This window comes from Poromitra crassiceps (assembly GCF_964638095.1).
Source record: "Poromitra crassiceps genome assembly, chromosome: 7".
Taxonomy (NCBI): domain Eukaryota; kingdom Metazoa; phylum Chordata; class Actinopteri; order Beryciformes; family Melamphaidae; genus Poromitra; species Poromitra crassiceps.
The window spans coordinates 60,411,010-60,434,895 of NC_139628.1; the positions used below are offsets into that span (position 1 = coordinate 60,411,010).

Sequence of the window (23,886 nt, forward strand, 5' to 3'; positions counted from 1 at the left end):
CTAGTTTGTGTCAGTGAGCCAGCAGACTGAAGGTTAGAGAGGATCATTATAACTAGTTTGTGTCAGTGAACCAGCAGGTTGAAGGTTAGAGAGGATCATTATAACTAGTTTGTGTCAGTGAGCCAGCAGGCTGAAGGTTAGAGAGGATCATTATAACTAGTTTGTGTCAGTGAGCCAGCAGGCTGAAGGTTAGGGAGGATCATTATAACTAGTTTGTGTCAGTGAGCCAGACTGAAGGTTAGAGAGGATCATTATAACTAACAGTTTGTGTCAGTGAGCCAGCAGGCTGAAGGTTAGAGAGGATCATTATAACTAGTTTGTGTCAGTGAGCCAGCAGACTGAAGGTTAGAGAGGATCATTATAACTAACAGTTTGTGTCAGTGACTGTGAGCCAGCAGGCTGAAGGTTAGGGAGGATCATTATAACTAGTTTGTGTCAGTGAGCCAGCAGGCTGAAGGTTAGAGAGGATCATTATAACTAGTTTGTGTCAGTGAGCCAGCAGGCTGAAGGTTAGAGAGGATCATTATAACTAGTTTGTGTCAGTGAGCCAGCAGGCTGAAGGTTAGAGAGGATCATTATAACTAGTTTGTGTCAGTGAGCCAGCAGGCTGAAGGTTAGAGAGGATCATTAAAACTAGTTTGTGTCAGTGAGCCAGCAGGCTGAAGGTTAGAGAGGATCATTATAACTAGTTTGTGTCAGTGAGCCAGCAGGCTGAAGGTTAGAGAGGATCATTATAACTAGTTTGTGTCAGTGAGCCAGCAGGCTGAAGGTTAGGGAGGATCATTATAACTAGTTTGTGTCAGTGAGCCAGCAGGCTGAAGGTTAGAGAGGATCATTATAACTAGTTTGTGTCAATGAGCCAGCAGGCTGAAGGTTAGAGATGATCATTATAACTAGTTTGTGTCAGTGAGCCAGCAGGCTGAAGGTTAGAGAGGATCATTATAACTAGTTTGTGTCAGTGAGCCAGCAGGCTGAAGGTTAGGGAGGATCATTATAACTAGTTTGTGTCAGTGAGCCAGCAGGCTGAAGGTTAGAGAGGATCATTATAACTAGTTTGTGTCAGTGAGCCAGCAGGCTGAAGGTTAGAGAGGATCATTATAACTAGTTTGTGTCAGTGAGCCAGCAGGCTGAAGGTTAGAGAGGATCATTATAACTAGTTTGTGTCAGTGAGCCAGCAGGCTGAAGGTTAGAGAGGATCATTATAACTAGTTTGTGTCAGTGAGCCAGCAGGCTGAAGGTTAGGGAGGATCATTATAACTAGTTTGTGTCAGTGAGCCAGCAGGCTGAAGGTTAGAGAGGATCATTATAACTAGTTTGTGTCAGTGAGCCAGCAGGCTGAAGGTTAGAGAGGATCATTATAACTAGTTTGTGTCAGTGAGCCAGCAGGCTGAAGGTTAGAGAGGATCATTATAACTAGTTTGTGTCAGTGAGCCAGCAGGCTGAAGGTTAGAGAGGATCATTATAACTAGTTTGTGTCAGTGAGCCAGCAGGCTGAAGGTTAGAGAGGATCATTATAACTAGTTTGTGTCAGTGAGCCAGCAGGCTGAAGGTTAGAGAGGATCATTATAACTAGTTTGTGTCAGTGAGCCAGCAGGCTAAAGGTTAGAGAGGATCATTATAACTAGTTTGTGTCAGTGAGCCAGCAGGCTGAAGGTTAGAGAGGATCATTATAACTAGTTTGTGTCAGTGAGCCAGCAGGCTAAAGGTTAGAGAGGATCATTATAACTAGTTTGTGTCAGTGAGCCAGCAGGCTGAAGGTTAGAGAGGATCATTATAACTAGTTTGTGTCAGTGAGCCAGCAGGCTGAAGGTTAGGGAGGATCATTATAACTAGTTTGTGTCAGTGAGCCAGCAGGCTGAAGGTTAGAGAGGATCATTATAACTAGATTGTGTCAGTGAGCCAGCAGGCTGAAGGTTAGAGAGGATCATTATAACTAGTTTGTGTCAGTGAGCCAGCAGGCTGAAGGTTAGAGAGGATCATTATAACTAGTTTGTGTCAGTGAGCCAGCAGGCTGAAGGTTAGAGAGGATCATTATAACTAGTTTGTGTCAGTGAGCCAGCAGGCTGAAGGTTAGAGAGGATCATTATAACTAGTTTGTGTCAGTGAGCCAGCAGGCTGAAGGTTAGAGAGGATCATTATAACTAGTTTGTGTCAGTGAGCCAGCAGGCTGAAGGTTAGGGAGGATCATTATAACTAGTTTGTGTCAGTGAGCCAGCAGGCTGAAGGTTAGAGAGGATCATTATAACTAGTTTGTGTCAGTGAGCCAGCAGGCTGAAGGTTAGAGAGGATCATTATAACTAGTTTGTGTCAGTGAGCCAGCAGGCTGAAGGTTAGGGAGGATCATTATAACTAGTTTGTGTCAGTGAGCCAGCAGGCTGAAGGTTAGAGAGGATCATTATAACTAGTTTGTGTCAGTGAGCCAGCAGGCTGAAGGTTAGAGAGGATCATTATAACTAGTTTGTGTCAGTGAGCCAGCAGGCTGAAGGTTAGAGAGGATCATTATAACTAGTTTGTGTCAGTGAGCCAGCAGGCTGAAGGTTAGAGAGGATCATTATAACTAGTTTGTGTCAGTGAGCCAGCAGGCTGAAGGTTAGAGAGGATCATTATAACTAACAGTTTGTGTCAGTGAGCCAGCAGGCTGAAGGTTAGAGAGGATCATTATAACTAGTTTGTGTCAGTGAGCCAGCAGGCTGAAGGTTAGAGAGGATCATTATAACTAGTTTGTGTCAGTGAGCCAGCAGGCTGAAGGTTAGAGAGGATCATTATAACTAGTTTGTGTCAGTGAGCCAGCAGGCTGAAGGTTAGGGAGGATCATTAAAACTTTACCTGTGGTTGATACTATTTTCATAGTCAGAGCTCTCTGCTGGATCAGTGTACCTGCACTGTAAATCCTGGGTTAGATACAGGTGAATTTATTTCTTGTCATTGTGCTGTTGGCTTTGAGTGTTCAGCTGGCTGTGCTGTAAATCCTGTTGAGATGCAGGTGAGTGTCTTAGTTATTATTCTGGCCTTAATTGTGCCTGTGAGGGGGCCCTTTATGCATCCAGGCCCAGGGGTCAGGGGTCATGTCCGTCATGTCATAAACTCTGACAGCTGTTTTGACCACTCTTCAGCTCTCATATTGTCTCTGGATTGATTCAGCGGGGCAGTTGTGACTGGTGAGGTGGCTTGGATCCACGCCCTCTTCTGGTGTGATGGTGGTGTTGCGGTCACAAGCCCACATCTCCATCCTCGACTGCTCCCCCTTACAGAGACCATTATAGGAGACTTGTCTGATCAGTAATACAGAGGGATTATTAGGCTATAGAACATGTTTCAACATGGCTGCAAGGAGAAAATGCTCATATCAAGATAAAAACACTACTGACAGCTTGATGAAGGAATTCAATGTTTATTGTTGCATAAAATGATAAAATACATTTAAGCTTTAAAAGATACAATATGAACACCAGGATAGATACAGTAGGCTACTTATCTATGTACAGTTTTTTCTCTTTCTAATTTTCCCCTAATTTTCTCCCAAATTGTACTTTGCCAATTTCCCGTGCTGCCCCGGTCACTGCTCCACCCTCTGGCGATCTGGGGAGAGCCGTAGACTAGCACCATGCTTCCTCTGACACATGCGCAGTTGCCAGCCACTTCTTTTCACCTGACAGCAGGGAGCTTCACCGGCAGGACGTAGCACGTGGGACGATCACGCTATTCCCACCAGTTGCCTTAGCTCCGAACAGGCACCCCGACCGACCAGAGGAGGCGCTAGTGCAGCGACCAGCACACATACCCTACCCCTAATCCGGCTTCCCACCCGCAGACCCAGCCACTCCTGCCTGTATGGATGCCCGACAAAGCCGGAGGTAACACGGGGCGCGAACCTGTGACCCTCGTGTTGGTAGGCAGGGAATCTACCGCTACACTACCCGGACACTTGTCTATGTACAGTTTTAAAAACATGGTAAAAATCATAAATGTTCCCATTGACATCAGTTCATTACACATGAAAAAGCAATTGTGGACAACTTTCACACCAAACACTGAATAAGATACTGACTTAAAGCTGCACTAGGAAATATGTTTATGTACAAAATAATCCCCCCTGTAAGAGAACACAGTGTCCCATCTCATCTAATGGAGATCAGCAGATTCTCTCTATTTGTCCAAATGATGTTCTGCTGGCAGGTCTGACACTTCTCACCTACAGGAAGTGATGAAGCCAAACTAAAGAGTTAAATACAAACTGTCTGCTGATCAGCAGGAAGCAACACAGCCTGAGTGCTGCTTTACAAATAATGTGACTAAATAATTGTACAAAAAAAATATATAGACCGTATATAGATATGCATAAACTATTACAACTAAAATAAAACGTAAAATGATCTACTATCAAATACATTCTGTACAAACTAATGTGCATGTGTCCCTGCCTTCACCCAATGCATGCTGGGACACGCTCCAGCCCTGAATCTGAATAGAACAAGCAGGTATAGAAAATACATGTGTGATGTTTGAAAAGTAGAGATGAATGCAGGTATAGACATCTGTACAGTGTACAGGATACAGTGTGTTATATAAGTAAGAATGTGTTTAACTTTTCATGTTTTCTTCTAATTCATGTCTCTCTTTTGAGGGACCAAATGTACGTGTTCTGTCTGACATTTTACATTCAGCTGTAACTCATTTAATTATCTGTAGAATGCAACATTCAAAGAACAAGACAACATCTGTATATGATATATGGCAGCATCAGCTCTATAATGTTATTATGGGCGGTTCACAGTTTGACTTCAGAATAACCAGTATCTTCAGCTCCTGCGGGAGTTGATGTTGCTGTGAATGGAGAATAAACATGAATTTAATATTTTAGACACATAAATGGATGTGAACAGACCCACAACACTTTGATACTCGGTCTCCAAATACTCAGTTTGAACCTTTAGCTCAGTAAATGACAGTAGCTTGATAAGGGTGACAGTAGGTTCTCTTTTACAGTGACAATGTACTGAACTGGTGAAAACTTGCCTTGATTAAAGCTATGTAAAACACTATGGTAATGATTAAAGCTATGTAAAACACTATGGTAATGTGTTTAAAGCTATGTAAAACACTATGGTAATGCCCAAAGTACAGCTATAAACTGTAAACTGTAACTACAACTAGCAATGCTGCAGAGCTTTGTCCAAAGTTGTATGTATACATAAGAATAGAACACAGGAGAAAACATGAATGATCACTAACTAGCTTCCTCGTTACCACAACAGTTGGCATTGAAATGAATAAAACTGTGTATTTGTGGAGGACTCATAAGTCACGTTAAGCTGTGTCAGATCAATATGTTGTGAACTGCAGGTGGGTGTAAACCTGGACACAGGTCACATGTGACTTCTAGTACAGACGGGACATTTCAACACTCATTTGTTAAAAAGATGTGCTAAACTGTGGTGTTTGATCTGAACAGTTAAAACTGATATTTGCATAATTTAATAATTGTCTGGTAACTAGAGACAGAAACAAGCTCAGCCAGTGCTTGCCAGCATGATTATAAAAAACTCTATTTCACAGTTTGTTTTTACACTGTTACTGTGAAAGCAGAATTTAGACAGTGTTGTAACCACAGAGCTCATGTGTGCACGCACAGATTGTGTCATATAGTGCACCCACAGTGTTGGAGGAGACATTTGCATAAACAAGTCCACAATGCAATGGTTCTCATTGACACAGATATCGTTGGCAATAGATCAGTCTTGACACCACCAGCGATCTCTGGTTAGTTAAGTGAGGGTTAGTTGATATGATCGACCACACAACCTAAAACACCTACAGTATGGTAGAAGAGACAAGCTACAAATCATCTCATAAGAGACGGTGTGGAGATATTGGAGAGGACATGTCCTCCTTTATTTTAATGGGCATGACACATCCAAAGCAAACAGCCAATCTGACACCTTGGAAGTATTTTAATTGTCTCATTAGAATAATCTGGGCGAGTCAAAGCAAACAAAGTGACTGAGGTGATTTGAACTGCAGCCTGACTCAGGATTACATCTGTATCATCAGTAATGCTGCTGTGATACAGTTTCAGTGAAGAGTTTGTGTCAGTGAGCCAGCAGGCTGAAGGTTAGAGAGGATCATTATAACTAGTTTGTGTCAGTGAGCCAGCAGGCTGAAGGTTAGGGAGGATCATTATAACTAGTTTGTGTCAGTGAGCCAGCAGGCTGAAGGTTAGAGAGGATCATTATAACTAGTTTGTGTCAGTGAGCCAGCAGGCTGAAGGTTAGAGAGGATCATTATAACTAGTTTGTGTCAGTGAGCCAGCAGGCTGAAGGTTAGAGAGGATCATTATAACTAGTTTGTGTCAGTGAGCCAGCAGGCTAAAGGTTAGAGAGGATCATTATAACTAGTTTGTGTCAGTGAGCCAGCAGGCTGAAGGTTAGAGAGGATCATTATAACTAGTTTGTGTCAGTGAGCCAGCAGGCTGAAGGTTAGAGAGGATCATTATAACTAGTTTGTGTCAGTGAGCCAGCAGGCTGAAGGTTAGGGAGGATCATTATAACTAGTTTGTGTCAGTGAGCCAGCAGGCTGAAGGTTAGGGAGGATCATTATAACTAGTTTGTGTCAGTGAGCCAGCAGGCTGAAGGTTAGAGAGGATCATTATAACTAGTTTGTGTCAGTGAGCCAGCAGGCTGAAGGTTAGAGAGGATCATTATAACTAGTTTGTGTCAGTGAGCCTGCAGGCTGAAGGTTAGGGAGGATCATTATAACTAGTTTGTGTCAGTGAGCCAGCAGGCTGAAGGTTAGAGAGGATCATTATAACTAGTTTGTGTCAGTGAGCCAGCAGGCTGAAGGTTAGAGAGGATCATTATAACTAGTTTGTGTCAGTGAGCCAGCAGGCTGAAGGTTAGAGAGGATCATTATAACTAGTTTGTGTCAGTGAGCCAGCAGGCTGAAGGTTAGAGAGGATCATTATAACTAGTTTGTGTCAGTGAGCCAGCAGGCTGAAGGTTAGAGAGGATCATTATAACTAGTTTGTGTCAGTGAGCCAGCAGGCTGAAGGTTAGGGAGGATCATTATAACTAGTTTGTGTCAGTGAGCCAGCAGGCTGAAGGTTAGGGAGGATCATTATAACTAGTTTGTGTCAGTGAGCCAGCAGGCTGAAGGTTAGAGAGGATCATTATAACTAGTTTGTGTCAGTGAGCCAGCAGGCTGAAGGTTAGGGAGGATCATTATAACTAGTTTGTGTCAGTGAGCCAGCAGGCTGAAGGTTAGGGAGGATCATTATAACTAGTTTGTGTCAGTGAGCCAGCAGGCTGAAGGTTAGAGAGGATCATTATAACTAGTTTGTGTCAGTGAGCCAGCAGGCTGAAGGTTAGAGAGGATCATTATAACTAGTTTGTGTCAGTGAGCCAGCAGGCTGAAGGTTAGAGAGGATCATTATAACTAGTTTGTGTCAGTGAGCCAGCAGGCTGAAGGTTAGGGAGGATCATTATAACTAGTTTGTGTCAGTGAGCCAGCAGGCTGAAGGTTAGAGAGGATCATTATAACTAGTTTGTGTCAGTGAGCCAGCAGGCTGAAGGTTAGAGAGGATCATTATAACTAGTTTGTGTCAGTGAGCCAGCAGGCTGAAGGTTAGAGAGGATCATTATAACTAGTTTGTGTCAGTGAGCCTGCAGGCTGAAGGTTAGAGAGGATCATTATAACTAGTTTGTGTCAGTGAGCCAGCAGGCTGAAGGTTAGAGAGGATCATTATAACTAGTTTGTGTCAGTGAGCCAGCAGGCTGAAGGTTAGGGAGGATCATTATAACTAGTTTGTGTCAGTGAGCCAGCAGGCTGAAGGTTAGAGAGGATCATTATAACTAGTTTGTGTCAGTGAGCCAGCAGGCTGAAGGTTAGAGAGGATCATTATAACTAGTTTGTGTCAGTGAGCCAGCAGGCTGAAGGTTAGGGAGGATCATTAAAACTGTACCTGTGGTTGATATCATTTTCATAGTCAGAGCTCTCTGCTGGATCAGCATACTGCCCTGTTGAGGATGATCAGATTAATATATTAACACACATCTCTCTCTCTCTCACACACACACACACACACACACACACACACACTCACACTCACACACACACACACACACACCTGTGTTGTTTTAGGTACATTTAGGTGGTGCTGGCTGTTCTGTATTCATTTCATGTTTATAATTTGTGTACTCACCATTCTTGTCAACATGTCTGAGCTCAATCGAGGAAAAGGTGATGTCACCGGATCCACCTGCAGCTCCGCCTGAAATATAGATTTCCACTGGAATTTAAATCAGTCAGTTACTCACCTTCATTTGTGTGATTCTACCATTTCAAACTGCTGCATGTTAATAATAAAGTAAATACTGTACCATTCTGAGAGTCAGAGCCTCTGATAGTTTGATAGACAGCAGCATCACCTACAGGTCAGTACAAATAAAACTCAAATTAATCCCTTTTATCCCATGATACCAACTCAAATCACATCTCTTCTAACATGTCTTGTTCAAATGCAATATGTTCAGTGGGAGATCATTTTAGAGATAGATGTAAGCAAAGCTATACAATTTTGATTCATATCAGAGTCTTGGATTGTTTTGTAGATGTTATTCTGACATTTTGTTTCGTCCAGACTCAGGTGTAATACTTTGCATACATTTTCATACTGTAGAGCCAACAGTGGAAAGTACTGACTGACTGACTGACTGTCTGACTGTCTGTTTTAACAATATATCACAAAAGTTCCAATCTTTATGGCTTGTTCTTTGAAGACACACTTTCTAGTGATTATAAAGTGATTATTATAAATGTTAGTGTAGTATTAAGTTGTGAAGAGCAGTCATGATGGTTTGAAGACTGACCATGTTGAAGAGCAGTGTATGGATTCTCTTGATCATCTCTCTGGTCTGTAGTGGAGCTCTGGTTGGTGCTCTGAGGCTGGATGGGTCTAATAAATGTAGTAAATATAGTAAATAACATGGACGTTATGACTGTTATGGTTAAGATGAGAGAGTTGGTGCTGTGCTGTAGGCTGCTTACCTGCTAGATGGGTCTGTGAAAAGCACAATTGTTATTAAATAGTCGCTTCACAAATTGTTCCTCTGCTATTCAACATAAATCATAAAGTAAATACTGTACCATTCTGAGTGTCAGAGCCTCTGATAGTTTGATAGACAGCAGCATCACCTACAGGTCAGTACAAATAAAGGCAAAGTCAAATTATTCACTTTTATTCCATAATACCAACTTGCACCTCATCTCTTCTAACATGTCTTGTTCAAATAGAGAATGTTCAGTGGGATCATTTTAGAGATAGATGTAAGCAAAGCTATGCCATTTTGATTCATATTAAAGGGATAGTTGGATTTTTTTAATGTGCGGTTTTATGAGGTACTTGCCGGCAGTCAGTGTACTACATGCAGAATGCTGCGGATGTGGTCCCAGTTTGGATGGAGACCTCTCCGGCCACATCAGGCATGTATAGGTGACTGCTGTGCTAAGTGTGAACAGAGTCACAAGCAAAAACATACAAATAACTAAATAAATGAATAAATAAATAAATAAACAGAAAATGCTTCCATACTGCTGACCTGGTGTAATCCAAGTCTCCACGAGCCCTGAGATGCCAAGATGAAAAGATGTCATGTACATCCTGTTTTTAGCTGAAATCTGCAGGCTGCTACAAGAATAAGTGCTTTAGAGCAACATGGCTACTGTGCAGATTTCAGCTCAAAACAGGATGTAAACGATGTCTTCTCAAGTCAACTTGGCATCTCAGGGCTTGTGGAGACCTGGATTACACCAGCTGAACAGTATATAAGCATGTATTGTTGTTTTAATGTTTTTGCTTGTGACCCCTGACTGACTCTGATTTGTCTGATTTAACAATATATCACTAAGAGTTCCAAGCTTGATATGTTGTTCTAGAAATTGATTAGTAAGTAGTTGTTATAAATGTTAGTGTAGTATGTGTGTATTAGTTGTTATAAATGTTAGTGTAGTATGTGTGTATTAGTTGTTATAAATGTTAGTGTAGTATGTGTGTATTAGTTGTTATAAATGTTAGTGTAGTATGTGTGTATTAGTTGTGAAGAACAGTCATGATTAGTTTGAAGGCTGACCATGTTGAAGAGCAGCGTATGCATTGTCTTGATCATTTCTCTGGTCTGTAGAGGAGCTCTGGTTGGTGCTCTGAGACTGGATGTGTCTAATAAATGTAGTAAATATAGTAAATAACATGGAAGTTATGACTGTTATGGTTAAGATGAGAGAATTGGTGCTGTACTTACCTGCCACAACATGGACCTGTGGAAAACACATGTGTTGTTATATAGTGTTGCTTTACATACGGTTCCTCTGTTATTCAGTGTCGTGACATAAGGGAGAGTTGCTCAGTGAGTTTGAATAGTCAGAGTGTAATCCTCCCTCTAATATATACAGGAACATATATCATAATTGAATAGTCAGAGTGTAATCACTCTAATATATACAGGAACATATATCATAATTGAATAGTCAGAGTGTAATCACTCTAATATATACAGGAACATATATCATAATTGAATAGTCAGTGTAATCCTCCCTCTAATATACAGGAGAAAGTCTCACCTTTGGACTTTCTGCAGATGAGCCACAGCAGCAGCAGGAGGATGATCAGTAACATGACAGCAACCAGTACAATGATCAACCACACAGGAAATGAAGAGTTTGCAGGAGTGGTCACTGCAACTAGAACTAGAGAGGTATTATTAATAAACACACCTGTGATGTCACTAGTATGAACACTGACTTATTTTAAAGTGAAATAACAGATCATGCAACAAAAACATATTGTTTTGATTCAACTCTTAAACGTCTTTTGTCACATTCACTCTTAACTCTTTTTTTGCGGAGGGGGATGTAGGAGTGATCGTATAACATCAGTCACTCACAGCAAAACAGTTATTCTGAACGTTATCTCCTATAATTGATGATGAAAGGAAGATACGTATCACAACAGTAGGCTGATAATGACCATTCAGTCACTTGGAAAGGATAAGAATGTTGGAACATGTATAACTTTTCTGAAAGTAACTAAAATATTTACCCGCATTCTTGTTTTAGTGACAAAAATCAGAAGAAGCTGTTTTAATTCTACTCACATTTGACTGCCATCCAACTCTGTGCTGATTCTGTTCCAGAGTGTTTACACTTGTAGAAGCCTTGGTGTGACTGAGACACAGCATGGATAGTCATCTCCCCTCTGGTGTCAGTTTGGATCAGTTGGTCATTTTGATAGAACTCCACATTAGAAAGTAATGATTCTGTTCTGGATTTACAGCCAAGAGTGACAGAATCTCCCTCAGTCACAGGATGGACAGGACTAAACAGGAGAAGACTTCCAGCTGTGAAAGAGTCAATTAAATATGAAGAGTTTCAGTCCAAATACAATCCACACTTCAAGTAGGACACTTACTGTTACAAAACATCACTGGCTATACAATTCAGTATGCAAGTTATAAGCTACCTTAAGACCATTGCTGAAATATTTCTTAATAAATACAAAGGCATGTAACACTTAGGAAACATGTCCACATGTTAGGATTTTGCCGGGAAAATATAATGAAATGTTGAATGACTTAATTGAATGTTTAAAAACATAATTAAAACGCACAGTGTCGAGTGATGTTGACTGCGTTGCTGAACTCTCCTGATCCAGACTCACACCAGAACACTGCACTAATAGACTGTATGCTGGTGATGCTGCATTTGGATCCAGTCATTGAGCCCCAGGCAGATGAACAGTGTGACAGGTGTCCTCTCTCATTAAACCTCTTCACTGTCCACTCAGTAGAGTTTCCCTCACAGCTCAGAGAGACAGACTCAGAGGAGAAGTGCTGCGTTCTGTTGGGACTCACAGTGACAGAAGCTGATGAGCCTCCATCTGAAAGACAAAACACAATCAGAGGTCAAACTGACAGCAGAGATATTATGACATAAAGATAATAATATGAAACATTTTGCCTTGAGGCAGCAAGGTGTATTATATGTGTGTGTGTGTGTGTGTGTGTGTGTGTGTGTGTGTGTGTGTGTATTTACATTTCATCTGACATCAAATAATTAAAGTAACCTCCTAACCTTACAGTATCCTTATCTGTGCATAATCACATTGCCCTGTAATTCTTGCTTAAAACAAAAAAGTCTGTGTATTTGAACAAAGCCTCTAGTCAGAATTCAAACAAGAAAGAAAGAAAGAAAGAACAAACAAAAGAAACAAACAAACAAACAAAGACACTCACCTCCAGACCAGATAAACTTAGTTGAACTGTTACGAGTGTAAAACACAGGTTCTCCTCTCTCAGCTCTACACATATATCCTCCTGTGTGTGTGGGTCCATGAAGGATGTAGGAACCCTCTGCAGTGCCATTGTTGCTACCAGGCAGCAGCTCATAGGTGTAGGAGTTGTCTGGTAGTTTGGGAACAGCCTTGTACCAGTAGAACCTCCATCCTGCAGATGAAGGTTTAACCTCACAGCTCAGAGTTACTGAGGCTCCAGGACTCAGCCACTCAGGAGAGACTGTGAGGACAGGTGTGGGTTTATCTGTTGGAAAGGAGTTTTATCAGGATTAAAACATGACATGAATATAGCCTCTTGTTGGTGTATTAAATGCAAGTGCTTGAGTGAAAGATAATCTGACTTACGTGATACTGTCAGTTTGAAGACACTGCTCCACTCTGTTGAAGACAGCTGTCCACTCCTCTGTCTGCCCTTACACTCATAGTCTCCACTGTGGTCTGTATAAGCAGGGCTGATCCTGTATTCACTTTGTTTTGGAGGTATGAATGAGTTGGATGTTTTCCATTCATACTCCCAGTCAGTGTCTCCTCCTCCGTCGATCTCACATGTGAGAGTGATGCTCTCTCCTCTGTATATCTGAGGCCAGCTGGGTTGCAGGGTCACAACAGCCCTGTTTGCAACTGTTCACACCAAGAATCGACATTTAGGACACAGAAATTACTGTAAACTCATCATCAAACAAAATCATTTTTAGCATAAATCCTAAACAGTAATCATGAACAGTTTTCATTCCAAAAGAAAACACATTGTCAAACTCACCATTTTTACCAATGTTGACTGAGTCACTGTACTGTGTGTAGTAAAGTGAGTCTCCTCTGGCTCCTCTGCACCAGTAGACTCCTTCCTGTGAGACGCCGATTTGATTTGAGTTAGGATGTTGTGTGGTCAGGAGTTCAGAGTCTTTCTTCTCTCTGTACCAGTAGAACTTCCAGCCAGAAGATCCCCCCACAGAGCAGGTCAGCGTCACACTGCCCCCTACTGGTATGGCTGCTTGGTCAGCACTCAGTTTGGCCTTCGGTCCACGTGCTGTTAAGATTAGAGTGAAAAAACATGAAGTATTTTCCTCCTCAAAGAGCAGAATTGACAAACTGATGTAATGGTGTAACGATGAATCTCATCCCTCTCTCTCTCATTTCCCACAAGACTACACTAATTGGCTCAAAGGGGGCGCTACAATTAATTGATAAAAAAAAAAGCATTTCAAAAGCTGCAGTCCACTGAATGACGGCTCCTCTTCAGTTATTTCTTTCCCCACAAGAAGAAACCACAAGGTGACTATTAACTGATTGGTCCTGAGAGGACTGCATTATTCATGAGGGACAACATGTTTACTATTGTCTTGTTTGGACGTGTAGATAGATGGAAACATAAAAACATGTGACATAGTGACATATTTATTATGAATATCCCGCACACTGACTTCACTTCAGACTTTTATTGGGTTTTTTTTTTTTTTTCACTTCAGACTTTTAAAAGTCTGAAGTGAAAAAAAAAAAAAAAAGCCAATAAAAGTCTGAAGTGAAGTCAGTGTGCGGGATTTTCCTTTCTCAACTCATCTGATGCTCCGACGCACCTGACGCACACGGTTTGTGCAGAGATCACCCCTCTTCTATATTTATTATGAATGAAAGATGATCTGACTTACATGATACTGTCAATGTGGTGGGGTGACTCCACTCAGTAGAAGAATATCGGTCACTTCTCTGTGTGGCCTTACATGAGTAGTCTCCACTGTGGCGTGTAGAAGCATAGCTAATCCTGTATTCACTTTGTTTCAGAGGTTTGTATGAGTTGGTTTGTCTCCATTCATACTCCCAGTCAGTGTCTCCTCCTCCCTGGATCTCACATGTGAGAGTGATGCTCTCTCCACTGTATATCTGAGGCCAGGTGGGTTGCAGGGTCACAACAGCCATGTTTGCAACTGTTCACACCAAGAATCCACAATTATGATACAAATAGAAATATAAAATGAACAGAACAAATGTAATAATAGCTTTCTTAATACTACTGTAATCATGAATGCATGTTGTATTCCAAAACAAGACTATAGGTCACTCCCCCTCTCCTCTCTCTCTTGCTCCTCTGCGCGTGTGTGTGTGTGTGTGTGTGTGTGTGTGTGTGTGTGTGTGTGTGTGTGTGTGTGTGTGTGTGTGTGTGTGTGTGTGTGTGTGTGTGTGCGTGCGCGTGCGTGTGTGTGTGTGTGTGTGTGTGTGTGTGAGCATTCTGCTACTCATGTTGCCACTGGTTTGTACTACAGAGCTGCCTTCCTTCCTTCACACAAAGCCTTGTAGACTGGTTGGTTCCGTCCAGCAACAAACTCACCTAGTTTGGTTATAGTGATGACATCACTGTCCTGTGTGAAGTAAACTGGGTCTCCTCTCCCTCCAACGCACTTGTAGACTCCTCCCTCTGAGACTCTGACAGCTATGTAGACACTGTTCCCGATCTGTGTGGGAAAGCCTTGTCTGTTCCAGTAGTATTTCCATCCAGAGCCCTTCACAAAGCAGGTCAGCGTCACACTGCCCTCTACTGGTATGACTGTTGTGTCAGCACTCAGTGTGGCCTTTGGTTTAGCTGTTGTTTAGTTTAGAAGAAAAACATTTTACATGTAAATTCACTATATTAAGACAAACACAGCTATTCATTATGCACTGAATTTAGGCTTAGGTTGTGCTGTTAAGATTAGAGTGAAACAATATTCGTTTTGTTATTTTCAACTGTCAAGCAGGTGCAGGAACCAAAAAGCGCTACAATAATGAAAAAAGGAAGGTCCACACACTGAAGCTCCGTTTACCTTTGATAGAGACAGTCCGCATGTCTGGGAACGCCCACAAAATGTGGAACGCCCACAAAATGTGAAACGGCTGGCGCGCGAGTGGGGTAAAACCGCCAATATATCTCATGGGCTGACTCACCAAAAGACGGTGCTGCGGCTCTAAACTACAGGTTTGGGGGTTCTAGAGCAGAACACAAGACGTCTGCTCAGATGTGCGTTTACTGCGGTGGTTAAATCCCCGATCGTGTCTGCCTGGGCTGGGCTATCAGCTAAATTCTAACTTTGCTGAATGGATAGAACAGAGGTTTTTACCCCACCCTGACCACGCCCCCAGCCAGGCTGAGTCAGCTAAACCAGCGTCTATTGTGAGCGTTCCTAGAGCCTGTATGGGCGTTCCCAGACATGCGGACTGTCTCTATTAAGCCATCCAACATTAATGTGTGTAAGACATACAAATCATACAAAGACACCATGTTAACATAACATGATGTCTTTGTATGATTTTTATGTCTGAGGAAGAGCAGTCGCTCGAAACGTCACACATTTCTGTTGATGGCTTAATTAAAGGTAAACAGAGCTTCAGTGTGTGGACCTTCCTTTTTTCTTTATTTCCCACACAATAAGAAACCATAAGGTGACTATTTGTTACTGATTGGTCCTGAGGGGACTGCATTATTCATGAGGGACAACATGTTTACTATTGTCTTGTTTGGACATGTAGATAGATGAAAACATAAACACATGTGACATAGTGACATATTTATTATGAATGAAAGATGATCTGACTTACATGATACTGTCAATGTGGTGGGGTGACTCCAGTCAGTAGAAGAATATAGGTCACTTCTCTGTGTGGCCTTACATGAGTAGTCTCCACTGTCAGACTCAGAAGCTCTGATGATCTGATACACAGCTTGTTTCACAGGTTTGTTTGAGCTGCTTGTTCTCCATTCATACTCCCAGTCTCCTCCTCCCTGGATCTCACATGTGAGAGTGATGCTCTCTCCTCTGTATATCTGAGGCCAGTTGGGCTGCAGGGTCACTATAGCGCTGTTTGCAACTGTTCACACCAAGAATCCCCAATTAGGATACACATAGAAATGTGAAATCAACAGAACACATTTGATAATCATGAACGCATGTTGTTTTATTCCAAAACAAACTCACCTAGTTTGGTTATAGCGATTGCATCACTGTACTGTGTGAGGTAAACCGGGTCTCCTCTCCCTCCTCTGCAGCTGTAGACTCCTCCCTCTGAGACTCTGATAGCTGTGGTTATAATGGCTGCACCATCCTTCATGATCAGTGTGTAAGAGCCTGTGGTTTGTCTGAACCAGTAGTATTTCCAGTCAGAGCCCTCCACAGAGCAGGTCAGCGTCACACTGCCCCCTACTGGTATGACTGTTGTGTCAGCACTCAGTGTGGCCTTTGGTGCAACTGCTGTTTGGTTTAGAAGGAAAACATTTTACATCACCATATGAAGACAAACACAGCTATCCAGTATGCTCACACTACAAGTTCAGTTCTGCTGACATGCTACTCTGTGTCACCACACTTTGACTACACCAGGCATGACTCAAGTTTTTGACTTAGACAAACTTTTAACTGGACTGTACCAATGAATAATTAATCGCATGAAGATAATACATAATTTCATGATTTGAACATTTTTAAAATGTATTTGTGTGGGGAAAACATTTGGATGGGGAGGGATGGTGGTGGCTGTGACATTTTACAAAACGGAAATCTTTCATTCACATTGAAGATTATTCTGGGTATCGTTTTCACTTAGGGGTTCTAGTATTGTCATTTTAAAATGATACCCAGGTCTAATGCCATCAGCTGCCATGTCGTTTTCAACAGTATTTAGTTACAAAGACTTTCAGACTTTAAACAGCTGAGCTGGCATTGTGTTTTTCCTATCACACGTTAAGTGATCCTTCATGTCACATATGAAGGTAACAGACTCTCCACGAAATACATGGGACCGGTTGGGTTCAAGGGTCAACACAGCATCTGTTCTCCCAACACAAACACATACAGCACTACACTATTAGAACAACACAAACACATACAGCACTACACTATTAGAACAACACAAACACATACAGTACTACACTATTAGAACAACACAAACACATACAGCACTACACTATTAGAACAACACAAACACAAACAGCACTACACTATTAGAACAACACAAACACATACAGCACTACACTATTAGAACAACACAAACACATACAGCACTACACTATTAGAACAACACAAACACAAACAGCACTACACTATTAGAACAACACATACACATACAGCACTACACTATTAGAACAACACAAACACATACAGCACTACACTATTAGAACAACACAAACACAAACAGCACTACACTATTAGAACAACACAAACACATACAGCACTACACTATTAGAACAACACAAACACATACAGCACTACACTATTAGAACAACACAAACACAAACAGCACTACACTATTAGAACAACACATACACATACAGCACTACACTATTAGAACAACACAAACACAAACAGCACTACACTATTAGAACAACACAAACACATACAGCACTACACTATTAGAACAACACAAACACATACAGCACTACACTATTAGAACAACACAAACACAAACAGCACTACACTATTAGAACAACACAAACACATACAGCACTACACTATTAGAACAACACAAACACATACAGCACTACACTATTAGAACAACACAAACACATACAGCACTACACTATTAGAACAACACAAACACATACAGCACTACACTATTAGAACAACACAAACACATACAGCACTACACTATTAGAACAACACAAACACATACAGCACTACACTATTAGAACAACACAAACACATACACTTGGGCCCTATTCTCCCACAGGCCTTCGGCGCTAAAACGGGCCTTAAACGCAAAAAAACGTGCCTTGCGCCTGTTTTGGGACGATATCAATATGGCTTTACGCTGCCAAATGCGCTTTAGGCCGAATGGGCGTGGCGCAGTCCCAGAATGGGCCAAAGTGGGCGTGTCGGCCTTAAATCTCGGCGTACTGCTATCTTCGCACCCCCCCTAAATTTAGCGCTTTGCGCCTTTGAAAACCAGGCCTATTCAGTGCGCCAGTGCTCTTCTGCTGCCTCTCCCCTGTCACCCTTCTCTGTCTCTCTCTGAAACCAGGCCTATTCAGTGCGCCAGTGCTCTTCTGCCGCTTCTCTGTCACCCTTCTCTCTCTCTCTCTGACTTCCTCCCTCAGACAGACACAACACATAGCAGCACCCAGCTTCCCATAGGAAATAGCAGTTGTAAGTTTACTGCCTGTGAATGTCCCTGTCCCAGCATGCAATTGGGTCCTCCATTTCGCTACTAAATAGCAACCAAATGAGCCGAAATAGATATAAAAGGTAGATCTAAAATAATGTGTAATGGTAAGACAACCTGCAATTGTAGAAGATTTCAATATTGGACCAAATAAAACATCGAAATGAAACACCACCCTATGTGAAACATATATGTCCTCTTGAGCCTATATATACCCTGTGTGGATTTAATGTGATTTAGATAAGTGACAGCGGAACGCGCTTCGGAAGCTTCTACTGTCATCTGCTATACTGTGATGTCCGCTCCAATAACTTGGCCCTACTCCACATTTAGTTTTACAATAAAAACACATTTATGCAATGACTTTACATAATGTAGGCTATATTTATGTGCATCATCCTTCCTGCAGCAGGCGAGAGAAAATGATATCTTTCTGGACAAACTTTCACCAATCTAATAGGCTATATTTTTCTAGCTGATGCGTTTAGAACATTATTTTCACTTTGATCTTGCTATAGTGTAGCGTATTTACATGCTTGCAGTATTGAAACTGCAGTTAGATTGGTTTGAGAAGCATAATAATATGGAATAATAGCCTATAATGCAGACATACAGACTGGATGAAGGGAGGGGGGGGGGGGGCAGAGCGTTTGGCTTTCGTCTGGTTTTGCGGGATCACTGGAATTGGAGCTAAAAAGGCAAGCGTGCGATTCGTTTATTGCAGTTATCCAATGAGCATGACGGTGCATAATTTTACGCTTAAAAGGCGTGGTTGTAATGCTTTAGGCTGCGTGTAGCGCCAGCACGACGATATCAATTGCGCTGGTCCACGCCCACTGATTTGAGCTGCGCCAGGCGTTCGGCCTAGAAACAGCGCCGATGCAACGATAGGGACCATACAGCACTAGTCAAGTCAAGTCAAGTTTATTTATATAGCCCTAATTCACAAGCATGTCTCAGAGGGCTTCACAGAAAGTATGTCTAGCTGATTCTAGCTAACACACAGTAACAAGAATATACAGAATAAAGATAACATTTGAACATTTGAAGAAAGCAGGAGAGTGGAGGAGGGAGGGAGAGGGAGGAGGGAGGAGAGGGGGGAGGTGGGGAGAAAATAGGAAATGTGGAGGAGGAGAGAACAGAGGAGGAGAGATGAGGGTGCAGGGGAGGGAGAGCCAGGCTAGGGGTAGGGTCTAGGGTTGGGGGAGGGGAGGGAGTAGGATACGGGCCCGGATTAGGGCGAGGGTGGGGGGAAATGGGAAATGTGGAGGAGGAGAGAACAGAGAAGGAGAGGTGGGAGGGTGCAGGGGAGGGAGAGCAGGGGGAATGTGAGAGGGAGGAGAGGGCAGAGAGGAGGAGAGAACAGAGAAGGAGAGGTGGGAGGGCGCAGGGGAAGGAGAGCAGCGGGAATGTGAGAGAGGGGAGAGGACAGAGAGGAGGAGAGAACAGAGAAGGAGAGGTGGAAGGGTACAGGGGAGGTAGAGTAGAGGTAGGGTCTAGGGTGGAGGGAGGGAGTAGGATACGGGCCCGGATTAGGGCGAGGGTGGGGAGAAAATGGGAAATGTGGAGGAGGAGAGAACAGAGAAGGAGAGGTGGGAGGGTGCAGGGGAAGGAGAGCAGGGGGAATGTGAGAGAGGGGGGAGGACAGAGAGGAGGAGAGAGGCAGAGAAGGAGAGGTGGGAGGGTGCAGGGGAAGGAGAGCAGGGGGAATGTGAGAGAAGGGAGAGCAGGAAGTGGCAGGGATTCAGGAAAATAGGGGAGAAGAGGAGAAGGAGCAGAGGGGGGGAGAAGGAGGAGAGAGCAGGAGAAGGGAGGGGGGGGGCGGTGGGATGTGGGGGAGGAAAGAGCATGGAAAGAGAGGAGAACAAGAAGGGGGAAGAAGGGAAGAAGCGGGGGAAGGGGGAAAGAGAGAGGGGGGGGGAGAAGATCAGACAACTGACTACTCTAAGCATTAACCAGAGCTAACTGGGACATAGTATCTAGCTAATCTACAGCCTAATCTGGCCTATCCTACCCTGCTCTAGTCTGATTTTAGCCTGAACACTAACAGGTCAGCCTTAGGCTGTAGCTAATCTATCGCCTACCTAAGCTGTTCTAAACCAACCGGCAGCCTTCGACCAGTGATGAAGAGCACCGATGCCCCCCGACCCGGCCCCCGCCCACATAAGGCGTGGGAGGGAAGGCCAGGCCGGGACACAGCGGCACCCCCTCACCCCCAGTGAACGCAAGAAAACCTTTCCACCATATGGTGGCAATCCACACATGGATCGCCACATGGATTGCCCCAGTGACTTGGCTGAGGAGGAACCTTGTGAGGTCGTTGTGCTAGGGGCCCATTGCTGCGGCCCGGGCGGACCCAGCCCCCACGCGACCCGCCCCCCCAGCCCCCAGCCACCAGCATAGTGACTGAGAGCATGAGAGCAGGCCACGCGGGGGACGGGCCCACCCAGGCCACAGCAGCGGACCCCCATCTGGGGACTCCCCTCCGAGACAGGCCGAGAGATGCCGGGCTAAACCATGCACAGAGTTTCCGATAATGAAACTCTGTGAATGGTTTATTATGGAAATAAAATTTACAAGAGAACAGAAAATTGAAAATGTAAAAAAGAGTCCAACAGAAGGGATATAAAAATGTAATTTTTAAATTATCCTAAGATCAGGGAAGGGAGTTGAAAATCTAAAAAGTAGAGTCCAAAAAGAAATAGAAAATGCAGTCTTTAAGTGTTCGTAGGTTTAGAGAATACTAGTTAATTAGCTAGGTGAAAAAAGGGGTAACAAGATTGGGAGTTCCATGAGGATGATCTGAGGAATCCATGAGTCCGCGTTGGTGACATGGATTAAGAGGAGGGGAGGGGAGGATAGGAGTCGGAGGTGATGATTAAGAGGAGGGGAGGATAGGAGTTGGAGGTGATGATGAGGCGGCGGGGGGGGGGGGGGGGGGGGGGGCTGGGGGGGCGCCCCCCCCTTCCCTTAGGCAAGCAGGTGACCAGGATGATGAGGATAGGGGTCGGTGATGGTGATGAGCCCGGGGTGTCAGACAGTAGAAGGAGTAGTGGGTAGATGGCCTAGAGTGACGACAGGTGGCTAGGGCGATGACGGCCGGACCTAGGGCTGCAGCGGTGGGGTGTACGTCAGGCCAATGAAGGACACCTGAGGGGGAGAGAGAGAAGAGAGCGGGGGAATCTGCGCAGAGGTGGAACTAACTCTATAGACAACAATAAAATTAGGTCAAATCAAAATTTATTAGGATTATTTAGGATGACTAATATTATACTGCTAATTCAGGTCTAGGTAGTCTAGGTCTAAGTTTAGACTGATACTGCTGGCTTGTGTATTACACTATTATGTAATTACTATGCTACACTATTAGAACAACACAAACACATACAGCACTACACTATTAGAACAACACAAACACATACAGCACTACACTATTAGAACAACACATACAGCACTACACTATTAGAACAACACAAACACATACAGCACTACACTATTAGAACAACACAAACACATACAGTACTACACTATTAGAACAACACAAACACATACAGCACTACACTATTAGAACAACACAAACACATACAGCACTACACTATTAGAACAACACAAACACATACAGCACTACACTATTAGAACAACACAAACACATACAGCACTACACTATTAGAACAACACAAACACATACAGCACTACACTATTAGAACAACACAAACACATACAGTACTACACTATTAGAACAACACAAACACATACAGTACTACACTATTAGAACAACACAAACACACATACAGTACTACACTATTAGAACAACACAAACACATACAGCACTACACTATTAGAACAACACAAACACATACAGCACTACACTATTAGAACAACACATACAGCACTACACTATTAGAACAACACAAACACATACAGCACTACACTATTAGAACAACACAAACACATACAGCACTACACTATTAGAACAACACAAACACATACAGCACTACACAATTAGAAGATAAAATAAATACTGTAAATATCTGTTTTCAGCGATATGTGACAAACTTACTCATACGTTGTGCAGAAACACAGTGAAATTATGGAAATGTAGAATATGAAGAGGAAGCAATACATAACAATAGAGTAGATATTAATCTTGAGTGAATGAATAAATAAAGAGAATAGAGAAAGTTCTGTCATCACCTTGAGCGTGTCCTTGGTAGAGGAGTGTACTCATCACTAAAATAAAGAGTGAAACCTCATCAGACACTATCAAACTGTCAAAATAACAATCAACAAAGTTACAACAGCTTCATCAATAAATAGAAACATATTGATTACAGCCACTAGACTGTGCTCTATTCAAAGTGTCAGTGACAAAGACATGAGACAAACCACTGATGCTGTGTTCTGTTCACCACAACATTGTCATTATTCTGCAGCATTGGAACACAGAAAGTCAGTATGTTGTACTCACAGAATAACAGGAGCCCAGCACAGAGCCAGGTGCACCCCATCCTCACATCCAGCTCAGCTCCACTCTGTCTCTCTGCTTCTGACTGACTGTTCCACTTCCTACAGAGTGAGCTTATAACCTCTGTGCAGGAAGAGACAGACAGAGAGCTGCCGTGAGAAAGAATTCACACCTTGGCAGTGTGAGTTCTAACTTAGTTTAGACCATCGCTGTTTCCTTCCTCTTTATTGGAAGAGCTCATAAAATGAACTTTAGTTTGACATAAACATATGTTTTATATGTATGATTGCAGGCACAGAAGATCCATGTAATTATTGCAGATCAATAAGACATCAGATCCTTCATCAGTGTTTCAAATGAAGTGAAGAATGAATCAGAGGCTGAGTGCAGGGGTTCAGCGTGTGTGTGTGTGTGTGTGTGTGTGTGTGTGTGTGTGTGTGTGTGTGTGTGTGTGTGTGTGTGTGTGTGTGTGTGTGTGTGTGTGTGTGTGTGTGTGTGTGTGTGTGTGTGTGTGTGTGTGTGTGTGTGTGTGTGTGTGTGGAGGAGGAGCAGAAGGGTGGAAAATAGAAAGATGGCCGTGGCTGACCTCAGGCACATCATGGAGTTTTTTTATTTTATTTTTGATTATCATCAGCAGCAGATCAAAATAAAGTAATAATACTAACACAGAATAACAAACAAATATAAACAATGGCAGGGTTACAAACAAAGCTAGACACAAACAACAAGATGCAGAGAGGAAGAGGAGGATGTGGTGATGGTGATGGTTCTCTTCAAAGCTCTCGGTACACAGCATTTTCTGTTCATTCAACATTTCATGGATTACTCAGTCTCCACTTCATTTGGATATTATCAGTGAAGTTTCAAAATATTATATAGAGATACCGCTTGGCTTTTCATCAAGTCCTCATTGAACTGTGTATAAATGTCTGGAGTACCACTCACATGTATAGACCAG

General features: G+C 42.8%; 1 long non-coding RNA gene across 1 annotated transcript; it reads right to left on the reverse strand.

Annotated features, from left to right (window-relative positions):
* Window positions 1-4,601: 4,601 nt before the first annotated feature.
* LOC310779128 lies at window positions 4,602-8,267 on the reverse strand. The gene is made up of 3 exons (XR_014552810.1): window positions 8,198-8,267; window positions 7,958-8,012; window positions 4,602-4,824 (listed from the first exon to the last, which is right to left on the reverse strand). It is a non-coding gene; the product is annotated as an uncharacterized lncRNA (long non-coding RNA).
* Window positions 8,268-23,886: the final 15,619 nt, after the last annotated feature.